Source organism: Lissotriton helveticus, chromosome 3_2, assembly GCF_964261635.1.
Source record: "Lissotriton helveticus chromosome 3_2, aLisHel1.1, whole genome shotgun sequence".
Classification (NCBI taxonomy): domain Eukaryota; kingdom Metazoa; phylum Chordata; class Amphibia; order Caudata; family Salamandridae; genus Lissotriton; species Lissotriton helveticus.
The window spans coordinates 453994180-454015096 of NC_136062.1; the positions used below are offsets into that span (position 1 = coordinate 453994180).

Sequence of the window (20917 nt, forward strand, 5' to 3'; positions counted from 1 at the left end):
TGCCCCAATGTTTCTTATACTAAGCCCAAGTTGCAAATAGAGGTGGGCGCGTCAACAAATGAATAGCTCCAGCCGTGCAAAGGGTGTGGCTTGGCTCTAAGAGTCCATGCGCGAGCCAAGCTATGAAGATGTTGGGCGTGTTTATCGTGCAACAACAGAATGTAAAAATATGATACAATCTCTTCAGAATTCAAGAATGTATTTTTATAACGTGCAGAAGCATTTCACCTGAATACATCAAATTATATCACTGATTAGACAGACATTCATGAAAAAACATAGTTTTCAGACATGGATCAGCAGTCATGTGAACCCTAAACCTGGCCTAGATTCTTATCACAGAAGGAGCAACAATGTAGTCTGTGAAATAAAACATAAGAGGTGCTTTTACAGCACACATCCTGAACTCAATCATTTTAATGTGGTCTTGTGCTAATAGAGAAAAAAGAGGCTGTGTGAAACAAAAGGATTGCCTAGTTTGGAGAAGTAGGGAATCCTGTAGTGATTCTACGTAATCTCGGTCCATATTTTAAAATACAGCCACCAGATGTGTGTCTCTGTCTCTCTATCTCCTGTGTCACAGCAGAGGTCATTGTGTTTCTCTTATTCTTGGCCATAAGAGAAATTGAGACATACATAGAAGATCCGACTCAGGTTCCCCAGACCCAACTACAAAGTCAAGAACACATTTCTTTTGGGGGTGTCACACTCCACACAAAACCCGCCTGAAGCTACACGACATTCTACAAGATGGGCACCTCGTTGCGTGCTGTTGTCCATTGCTCAACCAGCCTGCAGTCAACAACCGCTAACCATGCAGCGCTAGGATTCGCGGAACTACATTTGCAGCATCTTTAAGTCTTGTAATTGGGTGAGTGTAGGACCTTTTCTTTCAATTATGCCAAGTGCTCTGACTTCTGGCACGAAAAGAGCGCTTTATGAAACCAGTATTAATAAAAAAAAAAAGCATTGGAAAAGCTAATGTCTCTCGCCTTTGGTATCTGTTGACTTGTTTTTTTGAAAGTCAATGGGCAAATCAAAAAAGAGGGTAATAGATTGACAGCAACAAGGAGGCTGTGGGTAGGGGAAAGCAACACAGTGGGTGGGGGTATATGCAATAGGGAGGGTGGGAGAGAGCTACGCAGAGCGCATGAGCGAGAGCAGCACACTGATGCGAGAGAGCGACGCGGAGCTGGAGGAGAAGCGAAGGAGTGAGAAAGTAGCGTGGGGATGGGGCAGGAGCACACAAGGGTGAGTGCAATAAGAAGGAGGTGCAGGGAGAAGCACACTGGCGAGAGAGAGCAATGCGGAATGCGAAGGGGGGTAGAGAAGTACATGAGGGAGACAGCTGGAAAACACATGCACTCTCGTTGAGTGCTTAACCAAATAGAACAAGCATTGGAAATGCAATAGGTCTCGCACCATTAGAGTTAGTGTTTTTAGAATTGTTTATGGGGTTTTTTTTGTAAATGTTTAGCATTTTTGTTTCCTGTAGCCAATGCTAAAGTATTACAAATAAAAAAAGCCATAAACATTTCTAAAAGCTCTAACTGAAATGGTCTGAGAACTATTGCACTGTGTGAGGGTGAGGGTGAGTGAGGGTGGGTGAGGTTGAGTGAGGGTGAGTGAGGGTGAGTGAGGGTGAGGGTGAGTGAGGGGTTGAGGGTGAGGGTGAGGGGTTGAGGGTGAGGGGTTGAGGGTGAGTGAGTGAGGGTGAGGGGTTGAGGGTGAGTGAGGGTGAGGGTGAGGGGTTGAGGGTGAGTGAGGGGTTGAGGGTGAGGGGTTGAGGGTGAGGGGTTGAGGGTGAGTGAGGGTTTGAGGGTGAGGGGTTGAGGGTGAGGGAGGGTGAGGAAGGGTGAGGGGTTGAGGGGGAGGGGTCGAGGGGGAGGGGTTGAGGGTGAGTGAGGGTGAGTGAGTGAGGGTGAGGGGTTGAGGGTGAGTGAGGGTGAGGGGTTGAGGGTGGGTGAGTGAGGGTGAGGGTTTGAGGGTGAGGGGTTGAGGGTGAGTGAGTGAGGGTGAGGGGTTGAGGGTGAGTGAGTGTGAGGGGTTGAGGGTGAGTGAGGGTGAGTGAGGTTGAGGGTGGTTGAGTGAGAGTGAGGGTGAGTGAGGGGGTGAGGGTGAGGGGTTGAGGGTGAGTGAGTGAGGGTGAGGGGTTGAGGGTGAGGGGGAGGAATGCGGCCTGCTCTTCCTACTTGTGTGGCAAGTATTTAAAGTTGCTGCCGTAGCTCAAGCTGCTGAGACGGGGGGACATGGGGGGCTGCGACAAGGAAAGGATTGGCAGGGAGGGCGCAACAGGAAGGCTCTCACTGGACGTGCGTGGCTCCACCTAATGCAGGAAAAGGAGGAGTTTCTGACACAAAATATCTGTTGAAAATTATAAATTTAAGTAGGGAAGCTGTGATTTGTCCCGATTTCCTGGGTCCACTGTGTACAAATCGGCCAGTCAACGAGTGTTTATTCGTGTTTTCTTATGTTGAGGCTTTGTTTTTTTTTTTTACCCCTTTGTGCAGTCTTCTGCAGTTTGTAGAATATAGCGTGATTTCGATCAGAAGGGATCAGAGCACTTTGCGTAAGCGCGAGTTACATTACACTAGGCCACATGCATTGTTCAAGGCATCAGGAAATTAGGGGATTTGCCCAGAATCTCAAGAGTTTGAGCCAAAACTGAGATTGGAACCGGGTTCCCGAGTTCCAAAGACTGCAGATCGGGCTGAAACACCACATCGCGTTTAGAGGGAGGCAGAACCCACATGATGGAAGCTTGGCTCGTTATGGGGTCGAGGTTCCGGTTTTATGAACATGACAATTTAGCTGTAATGAAATAAAGGATTAAATAACGCAATGCCTTGCAGCCAAAAGGTTAATTTAGATCACGGTTTCCTTTTATTATTTACAGCATTGTTCGGGGGGGGGGGGGTGGGGGGGGGGATATAGAAACAACACGAGGGTCAGCGTGTGGGTTAAAGTAAAAGCAACATGGTGGAGGGTGTGTGCAGGCAGTGGAGCTAAGCATCAGGATGAGCACAACAGGAAGGGGACCGAGCCCTAGCCGTACTTGCAGTGCTGGGAGACGTGAGGCAAGGGATGGGAGTGGAGGTGAGGGGGTGTTTCTGACGTGAATCCTGTGTTAATGAAAAGAAGGCGAGATCTCACTTCTTATGCTCAGCAGTCAGCTCTGCCACTCCCAGCTCTGTAATTCAAAAGTGAAAGCGCTTGCTAAACAAACAATTCATCCTCTCGTGGTGTAGAAGCTGCAATTTTTCACAAAAACACATATTTCGGATGCTATTTATTAGAAATTTAACAAGCATTTGCACCGGAGGCCAGTACTTACCAGCATAGTCCTAGGTCTGTACCGCATTGATGCTGGCTGCGGGTCGGCGGCTCTTTTGCCGAGGATGATCTTCAGAGCTGGGAAGAGAGCAGTGGGCTAACTCGGGAGGGGGCGGAGCGGGTAAAATAAACAAACGAGACGGAGGGAAGAGAGGGGAGGGGGGAGGAGAAATGCGACACGGCGGGAAGGGGAGGGGGCGGAGCGGGTTAAATTAAACAAACGAGACGGAGGGAAGAGAGGGGAGGGGGGAGGAGAAATGCGACACGGCGGGAAGGGGAGGGGGCGGAGCGGGTTAAATTAAACAAACAAGACGGACGGAGGAGAGGGGAGGGGGGAGGAGAAATGGTACACAGCGGGAAGGGGAGGGGGCGGAGCGGGTAAAACAAGACGGACGTGCACGCGCTTTTAAGCTCAATGCGCATGCGCATTGAGCTTAAAAGTCACGGGCACTGCAAGGAATCGCCACGATTCCTTGCAGTGGATAAAGAGTGGATAAGCCCCCATAGTCTCGCTTGCTCGATGCGCATGCGCATCGACAGGCGAGACCTAAAAATGAGTGCCTAGGACACAAGTAATAGGGATATACTCCAAGGAAGGGACTAACACAAGAAGAGGAAGAAAAGCCCACTCAAGGTCACAAAAATACAAAGGAAGCAATTGAGAGTGACAATAAAGTCAACCATTGGTAAGCAATGGGTGGGTACAAGAGGGGAGAGGTGTGGCCCTGCGGCCAGGGTGACTGACGCTGGAATCTGGGGATCACGGTTCGATGCCGGCGGCAGGTTAGCCCAGTACCATGTGACCCTGGGCAATAGTTTCCTTAATCTTCACGACGGCCCCAGCGCATGGAGACCCTTACGGGTGATTGTACGCGCTTTACAAATGTGGATTAATATTATTATTATATTATTATTACAAAGCCCACTGTATGCTGGTGATAGGTCTTTTCGTGAACAGACAGCTTGTGTTGTTCGATAGGAAAGACGTAAAAAAAGAATACAGTGAAAAAGGTTACCACTGTACCCGAGGAACACATCCAGCCGTTTGTGTCTGCAGAATCTTCAACCGCTTGTGGCAGCTAAAGTGCATAAGGGCTATTGTGCTAATAGCAGTAATTCAATTTGTGGTGAGTGGTGCATAAACACATTAAAGAAATAAACATATAAATAATATATATTCTACTTGTACCTCTTTAGGTCTGGCTGCCGGCAGCTTTCAGTGTATGTAATCGCTCATATCAATTTTCAAGTAGTACAATTTGCAGTAGTGCAGAGAGAGCGCGTGCTGTGTGGGAATTCTCATCACCCATCAGCTTTTTTGTGTTTTTCATGCTTTGCTGTTGCTCGGATGGACTGTCCATCAAACCCCTGCTGTTGAGGGGATGGTATATTACCCCATTTGTATTCCATAGTTTTGGCGATGGACTTCAGTTGTAATTTGTCCCGTGGCTTCTAATTGAGAGTGTCTGTTCCTTCAGTGTATTTACTTTGCAAACATGAAGACGTTTGAATTGCAGATTTATTGCACTTTTGTATATGAAGGGCTTGCTGTTTGCCTATCCTTGCTCAAAGCGACAGTGCTATTCACTATTCACCTTGCACATACATTTGATTTACTATGTTGGATTTATGTATATTTTTGTTGAAAAAAGATAAAGATATGCACCTACATAGGTTTTCTTAGGAATGCAACAAAAATATTTACTTTACTATGCAGTAGTTTGCTATCTAAACCACCGATTTAGATATCGGGTGATGGCCCACTGATTCGGCAGATGGCCCACTGATTCGGCAGATGGCCCACTGATTCGGCAGATGGCCCACTGATTCGGCAGATGGCCCATTGGTACGGCAGATGGCCCCTACAGCGGATGGCCCGTTGCTACAGCGGATGGCCCGTTGCTACAGCGGATGACCCGTTGCTACGGCAGATGGCCCGTTGCTACGGCGGATGGCCCGTTGCTACGGCGGATGGCCCGTTGCTACAGCGGATGGCCCGTTGCTACAGCGGATGGCCCGTTGCTACAGCGGATGGCCCGTTGCTACAGCGGATGGCCCGTTGCTACAGCGGATGGCCCGTTGCTTCGGCGGATGGCCCGTTGCTTCGGCGGATGGCCCGTTGCTTCGGCGGATGGCCCGTTGCTTCGGCGGATGGCCCGTTGCTTCGGCGGATGGCCTGTTGCTTCGGCGGATGGCCCGTTGCTTCGGCGGATGGCCCGTTGCTTCGGCGGATGGCCCGTTGCTTCGGCGGATGGCCCGTTGCTTCGGCGGATGGCCCGTTGCTTCGGCAGATAGCCCTTTGCTTATGCAGACAGCCCGTTGTTGACCGAATACTCTACTCCATCCCCCGGGTGGAGGAAGCACCTACTGAATTTATAAATGACTGCCAAGCTGGCTGGCCCTCAACGTGGTTCCGGTCAGTGGATATCACTGTTTAACGTAGAGTTGCGTCAGCATGACGCAACTCTGCACCAAACAGCTACTTTTTTTTAATTTTAAAAAGCAACTACCAAAAAAGTAATCTCCTATGGGGTGAGTGGAGCATTATTTATATATCACAATTACTCACCTCCAGCGTGACGTGTCTGTCCATCTAAATTGGGCGGGTAGACAGGTAGCCATTTCTCTGACGGCCCTTACTCCGTCGGGCAGTTGGAGAGGTTTGGCTATGGCGGTGACGGAGTAGTGACCACCATAGTCAAACCTATAGATTGACTGCCATTAAATCGGGTGGGCACACCATTATGTTCTCGGTGTGACTGAATATACACACCGCTAACATATAAATCAGGCCCTAAGACTTTTAAGCCTGCCACTTACAAATCAATGTTACCTTCTAAATCCTTTTCGCAGCACACTCCTCCGAGGGTACAGCTTAGCTCTGCTGATGCGGCCCACTCCTCATGGTCATGAGCCAAGCAGCGGCACCTTGCCACTCCCACAATGACCTGATTGGTGCATCTACACACACCGTGTTTGCCTGACGTATGGACTTATGTGGTACTTACTCAGGTTCATTTTGGTAAAACTTGTTTGATGTTGTGCTGCAAAGCAGGGCTCTCTCCACTGTACCAGGCGCCTGGTTGTCAGAACGCTCAGATCCTACAAAACAATGTACTTGAAGTTACCACAGAAACCTTTTTTTAATATAATGTTTATTATTTTTTCATTAAATAACAACAAGGGGCCTGGCTCTAATCAGTAAGGCTGAGTCAACAAACCGAAAAACAACCAAGATGCCAGTACTGATGAAAATGTAAACAATTAGATAAATGGTCCAAGCAGCCATAAGCTCGTTAGTAACCTTTATTTTCAAATATTCAAACATTTCTTCAATAGAGAAACACATACAGGGAACATACTCATACATATAATACACAAACCATATAATAATATATACCCTAATCACAAGATGCTAAATACAATTGTTTGGTGGTGTAAATAGAAAGACCTTTCTATTTACACCACCAAACAATTGTATTTAGCATCTTGTGATTAGGGTGTGGTGCATGATGAAGATAAATTGTAGATCTTTAGTAACCTAGAAATTGTTTGGTGACTAATACATGTCATTATGGTTTACATGCAGTCAAATTAGAACATATCAATGCTTTGTTTGGTGAGTGTAAGGGCCTTCATCTAAGTTAAATAAGTCATATTGGCCCAAAACGGACTTTGTGGTGTGTGGTGAGCGTTGAATGTTTGATTGTAGTTAGAATGAGTGTGTTTGTAATAGTGCTGGTTGCGATTGAAAATTGTAACATGTAGAAGGTATTTATTATATGGTTTTTGGTTTTCTCTCCACCCTATGTAACACCATTTAACTTTGTACGTGCCATGTCTGATTAATTCACCACTGCATATATAACTGCTCCACCCAATTGGGTCTCCCTCGATATATTCTACTAGTGAAACGGCGTCTACGAATGTGCACCTTCCACTGGGTGCAGAATTTGCACACAGTAGAAGATTTCCCTCCATGTCTTCCACATGATAGGACTCGCCTCTGCACACCCAACATCTCAACCAGTGCGTAATTTGTAAAAAAAAATAAAAATAAGGGCCATGGCTCTTGTCATGAGTCCACTGCAGCTTGCACCACACATCGCCTCTGCCATGCTGCAATGATAGTAACAACACAACTACTAACCATCACAACCTTACCAGTGTGACAAGTATGACTACTTCAGGCCCCCAAAGCTGTAAGAATGGCTTGGCCAGCAGGTAATAGTCATTATTAATATATATTGAATTTATTAATGATCAACTGTTGATGTGGTTATCTCTAAGCCACCTTGTGGCAGACTGTCACAAGCACTGCTGTTGACAATTAAGTGCATGTGTCCAGCACCGGGAACCACCGGCTGAAATTAAGCACTGTTCTCCACCACAAAGAAACGTCTTCCTCCATTTCCCACCTCCTCCACCCACTAGTTCCTCCCATCTCAACTCCGATGAGAGGCCCTAACGACCTCCAATTAGACCCACTCTATCTTATCACGAAACTACTCCTGTCCCTGTGTATTCCACCCCAGTACTGGTGATGACTGCCCTACCAGGTGCTGACGTGCATGTGGGCAGCCAGCACCCTGCCCCAGGGTGCCCACAACACTAATGACTGTGCCATGCATGAGTTGCAGCTTGTCATGCTGTTGTTGTTCCCTTTGTAGCAGGCTGTCATGAAGTGTGGTTGTACAGTCTGTTCTATGTGTGGATGTCACAAACTGCCATGCAGCTTTGGATTATATGACTTGCTGCATGGCTCGTCATTCATAATGAAATGACAGCCTGTAATGCTGTCTGTCACCCAGATGTCATGCTCTTTTCAAAATAGAATATTAGACTATTTGTTGTGGGCGTTCGTTGCATATGAATGTTACAGAACAAGCTTGAATGGAGACTTCTGCACACTGAAAAGCATAAGTTCCCGAAGACCGGGAAGAGGTGTGGCGTCGCGGCCAGGGTGACTGACGCTGGACGCTGGGTATCACGGTTCAATCCCCAGCACCGGTGGCAGGGGTCTGCCCAGCACCATGCGACTCTGGGCAATAGCTCGCTTAATCTTCCCAACGGCCCCCAGCGCCAAGGATACCCCTTTGCGGGTGATTCGTGCGCTATACAAGTACTGGATTTACATTTTACATTAAAGGTGTGTAATAATTCACAAATATTTTGAGAATTAGGCACTTCAATAATAAAAGACTTAGACTCCTGAGAGGCCCTTACTAGTAATCTACTTGTTTCAGCTGCTTCCAGTTGGGCCAGTTCCAGCTCTTTCAGCCATGATTGACACACAGGGAACTTAGTTTTTGGACTCCCGGCGTCCTCTTTCATCTTCTGTGTTAGGGAGGGCGAAAGCGTGTGTGCTACATGTTCCTCGCGCTGTCTGTATTTAGAACATTAACACTCCTGTATAACTTGAGCAAGTCTGGTCTGTCTGGGTCCTGTGGTTTCAGGTGCAGAAAAGCCTGGATTCCAGGCATTGCTTAAAATGGAAAAATAGAAGTGCATGTACTCTGTAACAGAGTACCTGCTTGTTTCTGAGAAGTGCTGGTACACTCCAATTAAAAGTATTACAATTCTCCAAAGAGGTGCCGGTACTCTCCCTCTCAAAATAAAAAAGTCCTGGTACTCAGTACCAGATATTACAGGCCCATATAAAGCACTGAGTGCCAGGTAGTTCTCAATATAGCTTTATATCTCGCTGCCGAGGGCTATATCAGCTGTTAAAGGCCCTAAACCCAAGTTACAGGCCAGAGCTGCAGGCGAGGGCCTATAACGAGAGAGAGGAGGCCTTTTACAACCAGTAAAGCCCGAAGCAGAAGGGCTATAAGGCTATTAGAGCATTCCATCTGCTGAGGGTAGAATGTTCTAAATTAATAAAGGGAAAAAGACAAACATTGAATGTTGATGATCTGGGCTTCTATCGGCCATTATAAGCCCGGAGCTAGTCATTTGTCTTCAATGGAGCACTCAACATTCCAAGGTTCTGACTGTTCTCTGTTCTTCTTGGATCTGAGTTCCATAGTTGTACGGCCTGTACCTTGAATGAGTTATGTGGTATGTGAGCCTAACAGAATAAGGTCGGGAGCACTGCAGTCCCATCAACAGGTCTCTTGAGATGGCACCACATCAGCTGAAGCAGAGTGGCAGGGCACAGGCATCACCTGCTGTCTCGTGGCACCTGCATGTCCCAAACTTGCTTACTAGAGAGTCTGATGCCTGTAGCATAGCTGCCAACCCTCATAAATGTGTCTCTTTGCAACTAGTTGTCTGCACGTCGCCAGCCTCCTGTTTTTGGTGCTCGTCAGAGCCTATGAAAAGAACCCCCCTCACATAAGAAGTTCAAAGGTATGTAATGAGACTTGCACACTGCTGGGGACGTGTTGTGTTGTGCAGTGCTGTGCTAGCGGGTAGAAGCGGTCTTTGCCGCTGAGTTCCTTTTCAACTCAGTGGTGTCGGGAGCCGGGGAAGAAACACTAGCCGCTCTTACTAGGCAAAGGATCCCTTTTGCAGCAGGAGCAAAGTGGTAAATTTACCCATCTATTGAATTATACTTACTAATTACCGCCAGCATCTTGGCATTACTGCTGGTTCTTAATACCGCCAGTAGTATCAACCTCTGATGGCAAATATTCTATGGGATTTGTATTTCGGCAGACCGGATATCCGTCCCCGTTGTGACAGAGCAACCCATCCGCCGAGCTCTAAAACGGGCTCAAAATCTATAGTATGCCTAAAACCAGGATGTTGGACAGTACTCTGCACTATGTTTTAGCAGACTTATGAGCTTTAACTAAACTGATATTTGCATACCCAAATTTCAGAAAGTACTGTGACTCGTATTAAGAAGAGCTGTGCATAGTATTGTATGAGACCGTGGTTATTTTTAGTTAATTTTTATGGGGATCAGATTGAAATTCATAAGTATATTGTTAGACTTTTTTCATCGACAATATTAGATTTGCTAATTTAAATAGATTTCTTAACACAATTGTTTATATTCCGTTGATTTTTTTTTGTAATGAATAAATATTTTTGTTACTAAGTGATCTAGTTCAAGAATCAATTCGTTTTTTCATAAATCAGTCAACTTGCCAAATAAATTAGCAATCACGACTTTCTAAGGTCTTGTTAGGTTTTAGCAAATTGTGGTTTGAATTACTAGTTTGAGAAATGATAGGTGCATAGGCAAAGTGGCAGTTGACAAAATATGGGTACTTCTTACAACTGTGCCTGTGAAGCAAATGTTTCCACACCAAAAATATTTTATGGCACTATTTTCTCACGAAACGTTTTTGTGGGAAAATTCTAATTTAAAAAAGGCTTGTGTGTTTTCTCCCCAGCAAAATACTTTCCACCTACTTTTTTCTTTTGTTTAAGCTCGTTCATGGTCCGAAGGAAGACAAAGTTTCACCACTACATTAGTGCCTAGAATGAATGTATCAAAATGTACTGATTCTCCCTAATTGTAATAAGATAGCAGTACTGTATTATATTTGGTTGAGAGCTCAATTGAAGACAGTGGAGTGGCTCTGGGCTTCTACTGGCTGGTAGAAGCCCTCTGCTCCAACATTCCAATGTTCCTTTCTTTTATTTTAGAACATTTTACCCACAGTGTGTGTAATGTTCTAATAGCCTTATAGCCCTTCTGCCTCAGGTTATACCTGTTGTTAAAGGCCTTCTCCCTGGTTATAAGCCCTCGCCGGTGGCTTGGGATTATAACTAAAGTGCCAGGCCTTTAACTCCTTCACTGCAGCGGCTCTTCCGCCGCAGTACTAAGGGGGAGAGGGCCGCGCGGCGCTCCCGTGCTCGTGACGGAACCGCTCCGTCACGAGCCTCGGGCGCGCTGTGCTTGTGACGGAACGGTTCCGTCACGGCCCCGCCCGCCCAATAGAACCCTCAGCGCAGGCATGGCGAGCGGGCCGTGACAGAACCGTTCCGTCACCAGCACAGCACACCCGAGGCTTGTGACGGAACAGTTCCGTCATAAGCACGCAAGGGGTTAATATCCGGTATAGCCCACGGTAGCGAGCTATAAGGCTGCAATGTTATATCCAATTGGCAACCACAAGGATGCCAATTGGATCATATAACGAAGGCAGTGCGTAATATTAATGAATTAACGCAGGTCTATTTGCCTGCGCAACCGTATCTCTCATTCGTTATCACCGCTAGACCTATATGTAGCTGTAAGTTGTTTTATTGTATGATGCCAAAGGCTTCTAGATCCGTATAGCGCCTACAGCTGATATGGGCCTGGACAAGCCGCTACAGGGCTGTCTGAGCAGCTGCAGTGCCTGCTTGGGTCTGCTAGGGCAGCCTTCTCAGCATGTAGGGGGCCAGCTCCCTCCTTGCGGTCAGTGCACAGGGAGGGTCTCTACAAGGCCTGCCAGTACTTTCTGTTTATGGTTTCCTGCTGAGGAGGTAGAATGTTCTTCAGACATCATCACCCTTCTCGGTTTTATGCCAGTGTTTTAAGTGGAAACAGCTGTGCGCCAACAGTTACTGCTCGCAAGTCTGTGGCTGGTTCCCCTTTCACTTTCTTATTTTTTTTCAGGTGCTATAGTTTTTAAATCCATAACTTTCTTTCTGTATTTTTCTATTGAGCTTTCTTTTTCATGTCTTTTTTGGCTTTTACTTTCTTCCCGAGTTCCATATTTTTGCTTTTCTTGTCTCTCCTTCCTTTTATATTTTTGCATTGTTCTATAACTTTATTAAGTTCCATATCTTTTCTTCGATCTATTTGTTTTCCCTTTTATTTCTTTCCTTTATATCCTTCATTCGTCCCATAGTTTTCAGTTTTTTTTCACTATCTTTAGTTTTTTCCGTACAAAGCTTTCTTTTCTTCTTTAGGTCTCGATGCTTTCCTTTTGTTCTCTAATGTATGTGTTTTCTTCAATCTCTAGCTATCTTTAGGGGATATTTTACCTACATCTGATGTGTGTATATATATATATATATATATATTCACTGAAAAAACCATAGGTTTTACACACGTTATAGTTAGGAAATAGCATTTACAAAACGTATGAAATTCACTGAAAAAACCATAGGTTTCACATTAGTTATAGTTAGCTGGAAATTTTACTCGCATAAAACCAATGAAATTCCCACGTTATAGTTAGTTGGACTCACTATAACTTGCGCGTGCAATGCACTGCTGATGACGTCACATATTACATCACTCATGAAATGGTCAGTGACATCAGTCATGACATCACTGATGACACTATCCAGTGACTGCGTGTCTTTTTAAAAAATAAATATGTGTTATATATGTAAAAGTTGATGGAAGAATAAATGTTTAAATAAGTGATTACTTGGATGGTTTTAAAAAAAAAATTTGATTGGTTAACTGGTTTATTAAGTGTATCTTAGTGAATACATATATTAGAGAGTAATGTTTAAATATTTAAATATATGTATTAGTGTTTCACTTTGTGTATAAGTGGTTGCATGGGTTGGTGAGTAGCTACATGTGTATGTATATGGGTTATTAGATGTTTTTGTTAGTATCAGTATGAGTGTTTGTATGGTTTGGTGGGGGTATTACTTAACGCATATATGCATGAATGACTTACTCTCTCTTTGTATGTGTTTTGAAGACAGCATATGTGCAGGACTGTATGGGTGGAAGAGTGTGTATATGTGTGTCTTAGTGAGTGAATGACTGTCTCACTAGTGTCTTTATCAGTAACTACATATGTTTTAATCTAATATATGTGAATATTGATGTATATAAGTGAGTATATGTGAGAGAAAGAGATTGTAAGAGTTCCTGTTTAGATAAGTATGTGTTTCTATAAGTGATTGTTTAAGAGAGTAAGTATGTGTAAGTTTCCATAGAAGTAAGGTGGGTGTGTGTGTATAGCTGTATATGCAAATAAATGGATGTTCAATAGTTTATTTGCATGTGTGAATATGTGTGAGAGTATCTTTTGGATGACTGTCGGTGTGTAACAGGATGTATAGGTGTATCACTACATATCATGAGTGAGTATATGTACGAGTGACTATATAGATCTGTTGATCAATGAGTGGATGTGTATATAGATGGTGGAATTATTGAATTGGTTGTTGTAACTGGTATGGTATCTCCATTTTTTTGAAAATTTTAGTTTCTATTTTTGAATATGTGTTTCAAGGGTTACATTACAGTGAAAAGAGGTCTGTCACTCTGTCACAAGGATGGTGTCATCAGTGATGTCATGACTGATGTCACTGACCATGTCATGAGTGATGTAATATGTGACGTCATCAGCAGTGCATTGCACGCGCAAGTTATAGTGAGTCCAACTAACTATAACGTGGGAATTTCATTGGTTTTATGCGAGTAAAATTTCCAGCTAACTATAACTGGTGTCAAACCTATGGTTTTTTCAGTGAATTTCATAGGTTTTGTAAATGCTACTTCCTAACTATAACGTGTTTAAAACCTATGGTTTTTTCAGTGAATATATATATATATATATATATATATATATATATATATATATATATATATATTTATATAAAATTTGATGGAGTAGTTTTCACTCCGAAACGCGTAGGACGTTGTGTCTGGAAATAAACCTGCACTTTGAATGAGGCCACGGCTCCTGTGTAGTTCTTTTCTGCAATATCGGGAAGGAAAACGCTGGTGTAGACGTGATTTATATATATATATATATATAGATATATATATATATATAAAATTTCTATGGCAAAATGAAACCCCTCATTTTGTTCCTTTTCAAATTAAATGTTTTAAGTGTTAACACTTTAATCCAATCAAGATGACTTCAGGTGTGCCATACTTTTGTCATAAGTAAGACTGTTAGCGCTGTAGTTGTTCTTTAGAACACTCTGGGACATTCTGTCATTGGGCTATAGTTGGGCTACATCTGGCTGATATTTGGGCTACATTTGTTTTTTTTGTCTCTGGTGGCCATCTTTGGGCTACATTGGGCTACTTTGGACTACATTGGGCTACAGTTGGGCTCTAACATATATATAGCCCAATGTAGCCCAATATATATTTTTTCAAAGTTAATTTTCTCAGCAACTACTGAACAGATTTACACCATTCAAAGAAAAGCGTAATCTGCGAGCCGGACTCTACCTTTCTACCAAATTTCTTATAAATCCATTCAGCCGTTCGAGCTGTAGCCGTGTCTAAACGTCCTATGGAAAATAACATGGGGAAAACATGTTTTGGGACCCCCCTTTTATCTCAGCCCCCACTTGACGAATCCCCCCTAACTTTCAGGGAAGGAGCGGAGCGGAGCAGGCCATCTTCTTTGAGAAATTCGCAAAGATTCGTCCACACGGCGCCAAGTTATTCTCAATAGAATGTTGCGGATTTCCTATGGAAACTAGGTCCTAACTACTGTCATTGGGCTATAGTTGGGCTACATCTGGCTGATATTTGGGCTACATTTGGGCTCTTTTGTCTCTGGTGGCCATCTTGGGAGACTGCATATCAGAATTGTTTTAATGAAATATAAGAGGATTTGAGAAGTCACTCAAAATGTGCCCTAATTTTTCTTTCTTCAGCACTAATCATAATTTCTATGTCAAAATGAACCCCCTCATTTTGTTCCTTGGCAAATTAAATGTTTTAAGTGTTAAGACTTTATTCCAATCAAGATGACTTCAGGTGTGCCATACTTTTGTCATAAGTAAGACTGTTAGCACTCTAGTTGTTCTTTAGAACACTCTGGGACATTCTGTCATTGGGCTATAGTTGGGCTACATCTGGCTGATATTTGGGCTACATTTGTTTTTTTTGTCTCTGGTGGCCATCTTTGGGCTACATTGGGCTACATTGGGCTACATTTGGGCTCTAACATATATATAGCCCAATCTAGCCCAATATATATTTTTTCAAAGTTAATTTTCTCAGCAACTACTGAACAGATTTACACCATTCAAAGAAAAGCGTAATCTGCGAGCCGGACTCTACCTTTCTACCAAATTTCTTATAAATCCATTCAGCCGTTCGAGCTGTAGCCGTGTCTAAACGTCCTATGGAAAATAACATGGGGAAAACACGTTTTGGGACCCCCCTTTTATCTCAGCCCCCACTTGACGAATCCCCCCCAAACTTTCAGGGAAGGAGCGGAGCGGAGAAGGCCATCTTCTTTGAGAAATTCGCAAAGATTCGTCCACACGGCGCCAAGTTATTCTCAATAGAATGTTGCGGATTTCCTATGGAAACTAGGTCCTAACTACTGTCATTGGGCTATAGTTGGGCTACATCTGGCTGATATTTGGGCTACATTCGGGCTCTTTTGTCTCTGGTGGCCATCTTGGGAGACTGCATATCAGAATTGTTTTAATGAAATATAAGAGGATTTGAGAAGTCACTCAAAATGTGCCCTAAATTTTCTTTCTTCAGCACTAATCATAATTTCTATGTCAAAATGAACCCCCTCATTTTGTTCCTTTGCAAATTAAATGTTTTAAGTGTTAAGACTTTATTCCAATCAAGATGACTTCAGGTGTGCCATACTTTTGTCATAAGTAAGACTGTTAGCACTCTAGTTGTTCTTTAGAACACTCTGGGACATTCTGTCATTGGGCTATAGTTGGGCTACATCTGGCTGATATTTGGGCTACATTTGTTTTTTTTTGTCTCTGGTGGCCATCTTTGGGCTACATTGGGCTACATTGGGCTACATTGGGCTACATTTGGGCTCTAACATATATATAGCCCAATCTAGCCCAATATATATTTTTTCAAAGTTAATTTTCTCAGCAACTACTGAACAGATTTACACCATTCAAAGAAAAGCGTAATCTGCGAGCCGGACTCTACCTTTCTACCAAATTTCTTATAAATCCATTCAGCCGTTCGCGCTGTAGCCGTGTCTAAACGTCCTATGGAAAATAACATGGGGAAAACACGTTTTGGGACCCCCCTTTTATCTCAGCCCCCACTTGACGAATCCCCCCCAAACTTTCAGGGAAGGAGCGGAGCAGAGCAGGCCATCTTCTTTGAGAAATACGCAAAGATTTGTCCACCGGCGCCAAAGTTATTCTCAATAGAATGTTGCGGATTTCCTATGGAAACTAGGTCCTAACTACTGTCTTTGGGCTATAGTTGGGCTACATCTGGCTGATAAGTGGGCTACATTTGGGCTCTTTTGTCTCTGGTGGCATCTTGGGAGACTGCATATCAGAATTTCTTTAATGAAATATAAGAGGATTTGAGAAGTCACTCAAAATGTGCCCTAATTTTTCTTTCTTCAGCACTAATCATAATTTCTATGTCAAAATGAACCCCCTCATTTTGTTCCTTTGCAAATTAAATGTTTTAAGTGTTAAGACTTTATTCCAATCAAGATGACTTCAGGTGTGCCATACTTTTGTCATAAGTAAGACTGTTAGCGCTGTAGTTGTTCTTTAGAACACTCTGGGACATTCTGTCATTGGGCTATAGTTGGGCTACATCTGGCTGATATTTGGGCTACATTTGTTTTTTTTTGTCTCTGGTGGCCATCTTTGGGCTACATTGGGCTACATTGGGCTACATTTGGGCTCTAACATATATATAGCCCAATGTAGCACAATATATATTTTTTCAAAGTTAATTTTCTCAGCAACTACTGAACAGATTTACACCATTCAAAGAAAAGCGTAATCTGCGAGCCGGACTCTACCTTTCTACCAAATTTCTTATAAATCCATTCAGCCGTTCGAGCTGTAGCCGTGTCTACACCTCCCTATGGAAAATAACATGGGGAAAACTCGTTTTGGGACCCCCTTTTATCTCAGCCCCCACTTGACGAATCCCCCCCAAACTTTCAGGGAAGGTGCGGAGCGGAGCAGGCCATCTTCTTTGAGAAATTCGCAAAGATTCGTCCACCGGTGCCAAAGTTATTCTCAATAGAATGTTGCGGATTTCGTATGGAAACTAGGTCCTAACTATAACTACCTACTGGCGACCGCCAGTAGGTAATATATATATATATATATATATATATATATATATATATATATATATATATTTCTAGCATCTTTCTTCCATTCACATATTTAAATATTATTCATTCTTTTCATTTTTTTCTTCATATTTCCATATTTTTTTTCTTTCCTCGGTGCCTTTTCTTCATTCACTATTTAATATCTGTTACTATGTTTCATTTCTTTCCTATCTGTTTTTAAACTCCCATCTCAATGTCTAACATTCTTTCACTATCATTTGTTTGTTCGATATCTTTCCTTCATTCGTTACATTAATTTCAATCCATATCTTCCCTTTGTTTAATACCTTTCCTTTCATTAAATATCCTACATGTTTAACATGTATTTAATTTGTTTCATATCTTTCCTTCCGTTCACACCTTCCAATATCTTTCGTGTTTTCCCCATCTTTTATTAGCTCCATATCTTTCCTCTTTTCATATTATTCTGTGTTTTTGCTTCTTTCTATATCATTGCTTTCTTTGAACCCTTGATTTTATTTGTATTGTTATTATTCCATGTCTTTTGCCTCCTCTCGCCAGACTACCTTCATTTCTAATATCTAGCCATTCTTATATTTTTGTAATTGTTCTGTGTCTGTATCTTCCTCCATCTGCCTGTATTCTTCCATCTTTACCTTTGCATACTCTCTTCCGTATTTTTCTGCTTTCAGTGTCCGCTCCTTTACCTGCTTGGATCTCTTTATGTGCACGTAGGTTTGTAAAATTCTATTGCTTAATCAACTAGACTACAGTCCTGAACAAAAGAAAATAATTCACCCCATGCACATACTTGTCTTGAACTGTTCAAAAGTGTTCTAAACGGTGATGAAAAATCCTTTAATTACATTAAATTGCCTTCTCATCCGTCTAGCTCGGATTACAGGCAGGTGTTAATATATTTGACAGATTAGTAAGAACTTCATATGTATATTTTACACCCTATTCATTTAAGCATAAGAGAAATTACATAGGGTAATTCTAAATGTTGACTTCCTAGAGGATTGCATTCTTTCTTACTGATCCAATGAAAATTATTTTTTAAATTTTTGTTCCAGCCTGACTACTCTGATTAGTTTTTATCATTCGGCCTTGGATCTTCTTGCCCCCTTTCTTGGTGAGCGGTCTCAAACAGTAGAACTGGGAAGTTTTTACTCGGATTCTACCCCCCTTGTTTGCGGAGTACCTCAGGGCTCTTCTCTGAGTCCTACCTTGTTTATGTGGCCCCGCTTGCAATGTTGGTGAAATCGGGATGGTGCAGTGAACTAAAAAACGGTGATGGATCAAGCCCTGATCTTTTGACTGGGTAGGAGTGTTCTGCTTAAGTCAGATACTCTGTCCATCACCACCCCCTTTTTGAATCGGTGAAATCGTTTGGGCTGGAGGTGTTGTCTTATGCGAACGACACTCAAATAATTGTGTCTATCACGCATAATGTCAGTGAATCTGCGCATAATTTAAAAAACTAGATGCACGCTGTCTCGTCATGGATGGTACAAAACTATCTAAATTTGAATGGCGAGAAGACAGAGGTCCTGATCTTTGGGGACAAGACATACATCTGGTCAGGGGAGTGGTGGCCTGATTCTCTGGGCACTTGCCCAACTCCCGGTTCCCATGATAAACACCTGGGAGTTGTGGTTGACAATTCCCTTTCTCTGAATCTGCAGGTCTCCAGGACAGTGGCCACCTGTTTTGGGCTCATTAGGCTCATAAGGAACATTTCTCAGTTCCTCTCATTTGATGCACGCAAAAAAGTGGTGGTTGCACTAATAGTGTCCAGATTGGACTACTGCAGCGCCCTTTATTTAGGCATCATCAAAGGACAGCTGCGTCGCCTGCAGCTGGTGCAGAATGCCGCTGCAAGGTTGGTGATAGATTTACCTAAACATCACTCAGTCTCGTCCTTCCGTCTCTCGCTGCATTGGCTCCCGGTGGATCACAGAATTATGTTTAAGACCCTCTGCCTCACTCATAACGCCTACTATGGCCTGGGCCTAGTGGGCATCAAGGTCTTATTCCAACAGTATGTGCCCTCGTGGGATCTTAGATCAGCAAAAAAAAAATCTCCTCACGGTTCCTAGGTTTAAAAGGATGAGAAAGGGCCGGAGTGCTTTTTCAATTGCTGCTGCCAACGTGTGGAACTCTCTCCCGGATGAACTTTCGGGGCAATGATCTCACACAATCTTTTGAAAGACCTTAAATACCTGGTTGTTCCTTGAGAGGCTAGTTTGAGTGGGATCCTGTCTGCCTGTATTTTGTTCTGTATTTAGCGCCTTGATGCCCATCGGCTAAGTCTGCGATTTAAAAATCGTCCATTCATTCATTCATTCATTTAGCTCAGAGTCATATTAGATGTCCTGATGATGACCCAACAATATGTGAGCCACAAGTGTTGAAACACTACCAACAACCCAACGTGGATTAACCCTTTTCACCGCAAAACGGGCAGGGCCGCGTCAGCCATTGGCGGACGGCAGCACTGGGCAGGTAGAGCTGCCGTCGGCCAGTGGCCGACGGCAGCATGGAAGGGGTTAAGGAGACTGACACATTTTGTCAGTAATTTGAATTGTGGATCCTGCTCTTATTTTCTTTATTCCATCCTCACCACTTGTCTGAATCTTCACATAGATTGTAAACTGTTTCTCATCCTCCGCTGTGCCTCACTGTCACTGTACCCTGCAGCAATTCACCATTGGAAAGGAAGTTGTTGCACGTTTTCTTATCATTTGAATCAGTAAAAACTTACTCTGTATAGCTATCATCATGGTCTAAGTAGCTCCCGTTATTTGCAATGTCTCCCTATCCAGGTTGATCTTTTTATTTACTTTCTTAAATTAAACCATCTATTACATGTACAAAATAGTTTACGTTTTAAAAAAAATACATCTGTGAATTATATTGAATAAACCATTGTTATTATGTAACAAATATTTCTTGTTTTGTTTTTCAGGTGTCGGCTCGTTTGTGTCCATCCGACGCCCTGGCTGATGCCTAGTGGTGCAACCTGGTCTCCATCTACCAGCCCATCGATCTGCTAAAGAAGGCAATCTCTAGGAATAATCAGTGCAAGATCCAGCAGGTAAGCTAGTCTCACCAGAAAAGAATGAGATTAAACCAGCCAGTGGGCCAAGGTAAACTAGGCCATAGCGGTGATGTATGAGATTAAACTAACAGCTGGTAAATGTAAATTAGACCACACCGGTGATGTATGAGATTAAACTGACAGCTGGTAAATGTAAATCAGACCACAAGATTAAACTAACAGCTGGTAAATGTAAATCAGACCACACCGGTGATGTATGAGATTAAACTAACAGCTGGTAAATGTAAATCAGACCACACCGGTGATGTATGAGATTAAACTGACAGCTGGTAAATGTAAATCAGACCACAAGATTAAACTAACAGCTGGTAAATGTAAATCAGACCACACCAGTGAGGTATGAGATTAAACTAACAGCTGGTAATGTAAATCAGACCACACCAGTGAGGTATGAGATTAAACTAACAGCTGGTAAATGTAAATCAGACCACACCAGTGAGGTATGAGATTAAACTAACAGCTGGTAAATGTAAATCAGACCACACCAGTGAGGTATGAGATTAAACTAACAGCTGGTAAATGTAAATCA

The 20917-nt window shown here is 43.2% G+C and overlaps 1 protein-coding gene across 2 annotated transcripts in view; it reads left to right on the plus strand.

Annotated features, from left to right (window-relative positions):
- TSPAN18 (tetraspanin 18) overlaps positions 1-20917 on the plus strand; it is a 338313-nt gene that overhangs the window by 179849 nt on the left and 137547 nt on the right. For both annotated transcript variants that reach the window (XM_078684359.1, XM_078684360.1), the window contains one exon: positions 20236-20364. The gene's annotated coding sequence lies outside the window, so the exon portion shown is untranslated. The remainder of the gene's footprint in view (positions 1-20235; positions 20365-20917) is intronic.